Source organism: Orycteropus afer, unplaced genomic scaffold, assembly GCF_000298275.1.
Source record: "Orycteropus afer afer isolate SDZICR_OR568_19922 unplaced genomic scaffold, OryAfe1.0 scaffold00272, whole genome shotgun sequence".
Lineage (NCBI taxonomy): Eukaryota > Metazoa > Chordata > Mammalia > Tubulidentata > Orycteropodidae > Orycteropus > Orycteropus afer.
Window position 1 is genome coordinate 407,829 of NW_006921859.1, and position 9,880 is coordinate 417,708.

At 45.3% G+C, this 9,880-nt stretch overlaps 1 pseudogene; it reads right to left on the bottom strand.

The window, feature by feature from the left end:
* Positions 1–6,470: 6,470 nt before the first annotated feature.
* Positions 6,471–7,118, bottom strand: LOC122150976 (annotated as a pseudogene).
* Between the last annotated feature and the right edge of the window lie 2,762 nt (positions 7,119–9,880).

Consider the following 9,880-nt stretch of genomic DNA (forward strand, 5'->3'; position numbering starts at 1 on the left):
TCACCAAAGTAGGGTGTAGAACAATGTTTTTGTGTAGTATGTTACGTCAATTGAGCTTGATGTCCACTGCGACCATGGTCCTGAGCCCACAGGTCCAACTACTTGCTCCTTCAGGGTAGCTGGCTGTGGCCAAGAAGCCACCACAACCCTGTCCCTTGTTTGCTCTACTGTACACCCAGACATTCTTGTAGCACATACAAATACACGTGTAGAAACAATTGATGACATTCTTCAAGTTGTGCAACCATGCTCACCTTCTTTTACCAAATTGTTCCTCTCCCATTAAATTAAACTCACTGCCCTCTAACTTTCCTTTCTAATCTCTGAGTGGCTGTTGTCACTTTGCTCCCATATGTTGTTGTTGTTATATGCCGTTGAGTCAGACCCTGACTCTGGAGCCACTGTATCTCTTCTTGCTTCTTGCAATCTCTCACTGTCTCAGCAAGGTGTTACAGCTCTCTCTCTGTCTCCTAGGTTGAGGAGGTTCTCAGTGCTGGGCCCTGGGTCCAAAGGATGCCCTCTACTTCCATATTCTTCTTGGTGGTAGTCAGGTCCCCATCTTCCACCTCTAGGACAGCTCATTTTAAATAGTGGGATGGCAAAACTGCCCAATCCCCACATTAGGGTTCCATACACCTTATTTGCATGGTCCCACTCCCACAAAAAGGTAGTATGAGCTTTATTTGCATTATTACCAAGCTATCCAATCTCCTTGGTGGGACACAAGCACCTCACATTTGCATAGTTCCACTCAACCATTTGGTGGGAGCCACAAAGACTATGGCTAGAAGGGCCACATTAAGTAATTTGCTGCACTGCATCTGCATTTCCCCCTCTTTTGATCAGTAGTCTTATATAAAATCTCTTTGATTAAAATGTTCAGTGATGGTAGGTGGGCACCATCCTGTTTTTCTGGTCTCATGGGAAAGGAAGCGGTTGTTTACAGAAGCAATTCCATTTCCTTCTCCTACTCCTGACTCTCCTTTTCCCTTTATTTTTTCAGGCATATAGAGACCAATTATTGTCATTTGATGCCACTTGCAGTCTTTTAGGACCCCAGGCACTACATAGTGAACTAGGAGATAGAACAGAACCCTTAAACATGACATTAGGACAATTAACTAGGATATCCCGTGAAACCACGACCTTAAACCTCTAAACCAGGAAATCAAATCCCATGAGGTATTTGGTTGCACGAAAGCAGCCTCAGTAGTGTCTCTTTGTTGTTGTAAATATATCTGTTACACAATATTTGCCAATTCAACTTTTTATAGGTGTACAACTTACTGACATCAATTACATTAATCAGCTGTGCAACCCTTACCTTTGATCAGTGTGATTTTTCTATCCGTAAACCAAGACTCAGTGCTCCATAAGCAACAGCCCCTACTTTCCTTCTCCTCCCACCTCTGGTAACCACTAATCAACTTTGGTCTGTATACATTTGCCTGTTTTTATTTTTTTATATAAGGGAGGCCATACAATATTTACCCTTTTGTGACTGACTTATTTCACTCAGCATAATGTCTTAAAGCTCCATCCATCGTGTAGCATGGATCAAGACTTCATTTCTCTTTCTGGCTGAGTAGTATTCCATTGTATGCATGCACCACATTTTGTTTATGCATCATCTGTTGATAAGCATTTGAGTTGTTTCCACCTTTTGGCTATTGTGAATAAAGCTGCAATGAACATTGGTGTATATATGTCTGTTTATAGTGCAGCTTTCAAGTTCCTTAGAAATTCCTAGCAGTGAATTTTTGGGTTATATGGTAGTTCTAGGAGCTCTGGTAGCATAGTGCCTAAGGCACTTGACTGCTAACCAGAAGCCCGGTGGTTCAAACCCACCAACCACTCCTCGGAAGGAAGATGGGGCAATCTACTTCCGTAGTGATACTGCCTCAGAAACCCAAGGAGGGGTCACTATGAGTCAGGTCTGACTCAACGGCACATAACAACAACATGGTAGTTCTAGTTTTAACTTTTTTTTTGATGAACTATCATACTGTTTTCAACAATGGCTGTACCATTTTGCATCCCAACCAGCACATCTTTGCTGACATTTTTTTTTTTTTTTTTTCAATCTCAGCTATCCTAGAGTGGATAAGGAGCTCCGGTGGGATAGCAGGTAGAGCATTTGGTTGGTTAACTAGGAAGTCAGTGGTTCAAACCTGCCAGCTGCTCCACAGGAGGAAGATGAGGAAATCTATTTCTATAAAGATTTACAGCCTTGGAAACCCAATGAAGGCCTCTATGAGTCAGAATCTACCTGAGAGTCGTGGTTTTGGTTTATTCCAGTGGAAGGAGCCCTGGTTTTCCAGTGGTTAAGCACCTGGCAACTAACCAAAAGGTCAGGAGTTCAAACCCACCAGCTGCTCTGTGGGAGAAAGATGTAGCAGCATGTTTCTAGAACGATTTACAGCCTTGGAAACTCTGTGGGGAAGTTCTACACCCTACAGGATCACTATGAGTTGGAATTGACTAGATAGCAGCAGTTTTTGTATCCTAGTGGAAATGAAATGGTATCTTATTGTGGTTTTGATTTGTAGCTCTTTGATGGCTAATGATGTTGTGCATCTTTTTATGTGTTTGATATCCATTTGAGAGTTCTCTTTGGTGAAATGTCTATTTAAGTCCTTTGCCCATTTTTAACTGGGTTGTCTTTTTGTTATTAAGTTCGTGAAATTTTATATACATTTTGGTTATTATATTCTTTTTGGCTATATGGTTTCCCAGTCAGTAGCTTGTCTTTTCATTTTTTTAGTAAAGTCTTTTGATGAACAAAAGTTATTCATTTTTATGAGATTCCATTAATTTTGTCTTTTGTTCTTCATGCTTTTGTTATTTTATTAGATAATCCATCGTTAAAGGCTAGGCCCAACAGCCAGCCCCTGAATTTTCTTCCAAAAATTTTATGGTTTTAGTTTTCACATTTAGGCCCTTAATCCATTTTGAATTTGTTTTTGTGTATGATGTGAAGCATGGAGCCTGTTTTGTTTTTCTACATGTGGAAATCCAATTTTCCCAGCACCATTTATTGAAGAGTCTCTTCTTTCCCCATTTAGTGGACTTAGCATCCTTGTCAAAAACCCATTGATCATAGATGTGTGGGTTTATTTTTGAGCTCTCAATTCTGTGCCACTGGTTTATGTGTCCGTTATACTAGCACCAGGCTGTTTTGATTACTGAAGTTGTATAACATGTTTTGAATTCAGGAAGTGTGAGTCCTCCTACTTTATTCTTCTCCTTCAAAATTGCATTAGCAATTTGGGGCCTGGCTATGTCCTATCTTAATCCATTAAGAAAACATGAAGTTAAAATCTTTTTAGTTTCATGATTTAAAATAGAGCGGCCTGAATGGTCAAAGAAAACCTGCTGTGATCTTTTTCACAATCCAAAACAGATTCATTTCTCTTTCTCCTGCTTACAAGATTGGATCCTTAGTTAGTGTCTCAGTTTTTTATTTGCTTTCTGCAAAAAAAGGTTTTTTGTTTTTTTTTTAAGGAAGGCATTTTAGATGTATTAAATTTGTTTGTGGCCCCAGAAAATCAATTAAAATATGTCTCTTACCGGGACTGTTTAGTTTTAGTTCTGTGATTTTTTTACCCTAAATAAACATATTTATTTCCATAAATAAACAATCTTATCTAAAGAGAGTAAGCTCTATTGAGGCTGTTGCCATTCTGAATTATCCTTAGTTAAGGTGATCCAGAGATTTAAAGAAACTATGTGTCTGAGGACTGAATATAATTGCAGGAGTTCCTGCTGAAAAAAAGCAAAAATAAAAAAAAAAGGGGGGTTTGGGATAGCTCCTAATTCTTGTCTCTAAGAAAATGAATAATCACTTTGTTAAGAAAGCATAACTATGGGGTCCATAGTGTTTATTCATGAACCCAGCTTGAGGGACTCCTAGTGACCTGTTCTTAGAATCCATGGATCCTAGTATCTTGAGCAGCTCAAATCTGAGCTAAAGAAAAGCCGTGAAATTGAGACTGCTCTGCCAAAGCTGGTTGTACTTCCCTCTGGTCACAAGACATCAGTGCTGGACCTGGTCTGGGAGAAGATCCCAATGCTGAACCTAGTTAGGAAGAAAAAACCTAATGCTACACCTGTTCTGGGAGAAACAGAGGAGAGATGGTTGGTCTCCATGGAGCTAAGATGAAGAGTGGAGCTCGTCGGGGATAACTTTACTTACATCGAGGACCTCAGAAACAGACCTCAGGGGAAACAGACAGCTGAATGTAGATTGTCAGATTCTCGCTGTCACCTTGTTGGACGCCTTGGGAGAAAACTCCAGATTCTGCTTTAGACACCTAAAAACAATTAAAAAAAAGAAAAGACACTGACAATTAAAGAGATTAACCATTTATTGAGAGAGAGGGAGAGAGAGGTTTGCAAACAGGCAGTCATTTCTAGAGAAAGTGCTGCATCTGTTGTGAAGTGTTTTTTGGCTTATGTGCCATTTAAAATCTTGTGATAAAGGAAAGAATGGACAGCTGGTTCTATGAAGGTTAAAGAGAGTGCAGAAGGACAGAGCCCATGGAATACACAAAATCCTAGAGATACAGGTTTTGGGAAAAAGAAATTTTAGGCTAAATATCTACCATCTGTTATTTTAAAGTGAGCAAGGTCCTTGGGAAGACAAGAAGGGCATTCTTAGAAGACTAATGAAATTGGTTTGCAGGGGCATATTTAATGATAAGATGATGCCTTGAAGTCCTGGGACATGCTCCAGGTTTCTTGGGAGTTATTTAACACCTCGAAGGGCTCAGACTGATGGGGAGATGGGCCATTCTGATTCTGGAGAAGGGCAGAGGCACAGCTAGTGTGGCTACAGCAGAAGGTGGCCGAGGCTGTTCTTGGGGTCCAGGGAGGTGCACAGCGGAGGGAGGAAGGACATTCCAGGGAGAGGGAACAGCGTGTACACAGGCACCAGGATGACACAGCATGATGTGTTTGGGAGACCTTGAGCCTTTTGGTGTTATTGGTGGGTGAAAAGGAGGGGAGAAGCAGGGGTGAGATTGGGGAGGTCAGTAGGGGCTGAGTTGAGGGCAATGAGGGGGATATTAAAGCAGGAAGAATGGCATGGTCAGATTATAGAATGACTACTCTGTGCCCTGCAGTGCTGGGCAGATGGGAGGGGGCCAGCAAGAGGCAATAAGGCTGTGGGGTGGGAGAAGAGGGATGGTTGAATAGTGGGAATCTGTGGGATTTGGTGTTGTGTTGGGATGTGGGGTATGAAGGGCTGAGAGAGAGGAGAGAGTGGCATGATATGTCAGCTCCCGGCTTGAGCAGCTGGTAGATGGCGGTGCTCTTCTCGGTGGGGGTGAGGTGTGGTGGATGGTGTTGCAAGGAGGATGGGTTTGGGGGAAGATAAAGAGTTCTGTCTGGCATTGCTGAGTGTAAAGTTCCTGTGGACCTTCCAAGAGTTGTCATGTGGGCACTGGCTGTTGGACTGTGGGACTCAGAGGCAGATACCAGCTAGAGGGTTGTTTTGGGGACTTGCTAGGGTCTGAGTGATAGTGGGGGAGGATGAAGTTGCCCAGCAGTGTATATCTGGTGAAATAAACACAAAATTCCACAGACTTGATGGTCCAGAAGGAACCCTTTAGCTGACTCTCACTGAGTCCCTGGCCTGTGGGAATATACCTTCAACATACCCTAGCAGCCCCACGGTGTCTCTCATTACTCCTATGCTTTCCCTGACCACCCTCAGAGGGAACGCCATTTCCTGGGGCCTGTGCTGGGCAGGTTAGGGAGGCCAGAATGGGGGTAGCAGAGGCCTCCTGGCCTACAGACATTCATCTGATGACACTCACTGAGAATGGCCTCATGTTGGGCCCAGGGGCTCCTGGGGTCTCTTTCCTCCCACCTCGGCCAGCTGCTTGCAGAACCCAGAGACCCTGAGACTGCCTCTGATTTTGCACACTCCCCACCATATCCTGGGACACACTGTGCCTGGGGGTAGTGGTGGGTGAGCCTGGATCTGAGTTTCTAGGCCAGTTGGCCACTGAGTGATCTTGGTTTCCATAGTGAATCCTCCTGCTTCCCTACCTACTACCTCCCACTGAGTCTGCAGAGTACTGGGAAAATCATATTTATTAAAGGTTTTGACATACTCTGTCACCATATGCAAAATCCCTGCCAGCCAGCCAGCCGCATCCCCATCAACCCTCCTTCTGTGAAGGCTCAGGACCCAGGGACCCAACTGCCCCAGGCACTGACCCCTGGGTGGGCTTCCTGAGCCTCACAACCACCCTCCTGATCTGTCTCGATGCAAAAGAGGGGCCACTTCCCTTGCTGGCTTTCCTGGGTGGGGACCTGGTTGTCCTATACGCTGGCCTTGCTGGCTTTGTATACCCACCTGTACTCATTGGGGCCAACTGGTCCTTCTCATCTTGTGGGTGCCCTTCCTGGCAGAATACATATTTCTGGCATGTGTCAGATTGATGAGTTTGATATTTATGGCATCACTTGCCCACCAGGTAGATGACCTCACTGAGGTTAAGCAGCATGCAAATGACAGCTGTGGACACCATGAAGTAGGTAAAGACCTTCTTCTCCATGGATCTGGAGATATAATAGTCCACAGTGTGAGGGCATGGTACCACAGAGCAGGCCACCACTCAGGACATGTCATAATCCTTGTAGAGGTGATGTAAGATATAGAGGAAGATGGCTTTGAAGGTGGCCTTGAAGATGAGACTCAGAAAGTACCACCCATGGAGCTTCTTGACCTCATCATACAGGGACAAGGTTTTGTGCCTGTGCTTCAGGGGGTGGCAGGCTTCAAGGTCCTTGTGGTGCTCATGATTCTTTGAGTTTATGCAGTACTTGCTATAAAACACATGCATACCTGCAGTAAGCCTCGCTTGACTGAGATGAAAGGCAGGGTCCAGAGGCATATGTTGGACAAGGGGAAAAACTTGTCTTAGCAGATGTTGAGGCAACCTGGCTGTTTGGTGTTGCAGACAAAGTCCTTCTACTTGTTCCCCCATATTTCCTTGGTGGTACACCATCAGATGGAAGAACAACACCATGGACAGCCAGATGGGGCTCAGTGCCTTGAAGTTCATGTTCTTGATGCTCAGGAGGTCCAGCAGAAACTTCCAGTCCATGATGATGGTGTCCCTGGGCTTTCAAGTGAATGGGTCCACATCTCTGCATCACCCTCTCAAGCCTTGGGGGTCATGAGGCCCAGGAGGACCTGGACGTGTGTACCCCTTCTTGATGGCATAATTGACAAAACTCTTTAATAGACACTGTGTTGCTGTGTCCTCACGTGTTATGACTTGATAGGATAGGGGTTGTCATAAATCCCATTTCAGAGAGGAGTAAACCAAGGCCTAACCCCTATAGTTGGATGTAGTGGAGCTACCTTGCTCTTCCAGTTACAAAATCAGGGATTCTTTTATTCTGTCAAGCAATAGATAAATGTGAATGATAGTCATCCTTCACGGACATGCCACGGACATTACCACAAATTTTAGCTCTACTGACCATAGTGGGTTTATCTGGATTTCCAACCATTCCAGCTTTAGGGAGGGACTGGGGAAGGGATAGAGGTGCAATTCCAACATGATTATTCCACTGATTATTTCTATCTCAAGAATGTCCCCTCTCCCTCCATCTGTTTGCTGGCTGTGGTAGTTAAGGTTGTGTGTCAACTTGGCTGGGCCATGGTTTTGAGTGTCTGGGCAGCTGGATGTAGCTCTTCCCCATGATGAGATTTTAATCACATCCATGGTTGAATCTGCTGTGAGTAGCCAAGTAGTTGCCTTTTGGGGGTGGCCTGCTTCCAGTATATAAGGAGAAGTTTTGAGAAAGGTCTCTAGCTTGTTAGTACATTTTGGATCCTATGTTTGCCCGAGTCTTCATTTCCAGTTCCTGGATTTGAACCAGTGGCCTGCCATGTGCCTGTTGATCTTGGAATTGTGCCATTCTGCTTGCCAACTTTGCAAACTGCCAGACTCAGCAACCAGCAGCTGCATGAGTTATGAGAAGACTCCAGCTCCAGTGGGCCTGGAATAAGAGACAGCTGAAGCCCAAGATTTAGAGGCCTTCTCCTTGCCCCTGATCTCAGACTTCTAGCCTCCTAAGCTGTAGGAGAATAAACTCCTGTTGGTTAAAGCCATCTACTTGTGATATGTCTGTTATAGCAGCATTCGAGAACCAAGACATAAGCCAAGGTGACCATTATTTTTATTCAGCCCCTATCCTACGTCCTCCAGCTTCACACCCCCTATGTGGAGTCCCCATCATGTTCCATCACCAGCCCCTGGCCCTGTCTAAGCCCTCTGCCTCTTCAGAGCCTGCTGACATCAACCTCTGGGAAGCCTTCTCTGTCCCAACCCTGAGCACCCTCCTCTTCTTCTTCTGTGGCAGAACGCACCACTTGTTCTCAAATGGTCTGTTTACCTGTCTACTGGTCACACTGTCAGCAGCTGGAGAACACATGCATCCCTGCAGTGAGCCTCACTTGACCGAGATGAGGTGCAGGGCCCAGGGGCATCTGTGAGACAAGGGGAAAAACTTGTCTTAGCAGATGTTGAGGCATGTGATTTCTATCACATTCACCTCTGCTTCCTCAGGATCCAGCAAGCAGCCTGGCCCAGTGGACCTACAACAAATGTGTGTTAAATAGAACTGAAATGACATTTCTTCCTGATCCCTCCTCTCCTCTTCCTTATATTTTCTTTGGTCCTCTGCTGTCCCTTTGGTTGGCAAGAAATTCCTCTCTCTCTAATAAGTGTTTTCCAGGAGCTCTGGTAGCATAGTGGCTAAAAGCACTTGACTGCTAACCAGAAGGCTGGTGGTTCAAACCCACCAGCCACTCCTCGGAAGGAAGGTTGGGCAGTCCTACTTCCGTAGTGATACTGCCTCGGAAACCCAAGGAGGGGTCGCTATGAGTCAGGGCCGACTTGACGGCACATAACAACAACAACAACAGGGGCTTTTCCAGGGACCCTGACCCATCCCCTCTCTGAAGCCAGCCTGTAGCCCGACGGCCCCTGGGCATCCTCAACCCAGCAGAAGCCCTGGTTTCCCAGTACAATCTCCCTCATCTTGGTCCTCACCCTTCTTGAGTCCAGCAGTTGATCTCCTGGCCCTGGACTTGTCCATTTGCCAGAGGGCCTCCTGGAGGCAGCTTTTGTTCCTCACTTCCCTGCTGGGTGGAACTTTCTGAGCCAGAGAGCCAAGAGACAGTGACTAGGTGGCCAGGCAGACAGTGGCCTTTCCCAGACACATATTTAGAGGGAAGAACTGGGGCCATTCTCTACTGATCCATGCCTTCTCTCCAGGCAGTTTGGGCAGGGCTGGACCTGACTCCCTGAGGTTGCAGGTATGTGGTGTCTTAGTTTCTCTGTGCTGCTATAACAGAAATAGTACAAGTGAGTGGCTTTAACAAATATAAATTTATTTCCTCACAGTTTATGAGGCTAGAAGTCCAAATTCAGGCCACTGACCTTAGAGGAAGGCTTTCTCTTGCTCTGGGGGAAGGTCCTTGTCTCTTTTTAGCTTCGATTCTTTGGTCCCTTGGTGATCTTCATGTGGTATGTATCTTATGTTTCTGCTTGCTTCTGTGTGCCTAATCCCACCCTCATATGGTCTCATTAAAGTGGCAAAGAAAATCTTATTCCTAAATGGGATTGCATAGGATTTGTAATACATATTTATAAGGGATACAATTCAAACCATAGAAGCTAGTAAGACCTCAGTGCGGGGGGGTGGGGGGTGGGAAGAAGGAGCCTGGTAGCCTCACACCCAGGCCCAAGTCAGCACCAATGAGACCATCCTATACCTTCCTGTTGCCTTATCACCCCATGTCCCCCAGCTTCTTCCTTCAGAGTTTTTTTCTGGAACCTTGGTTCTGACATTT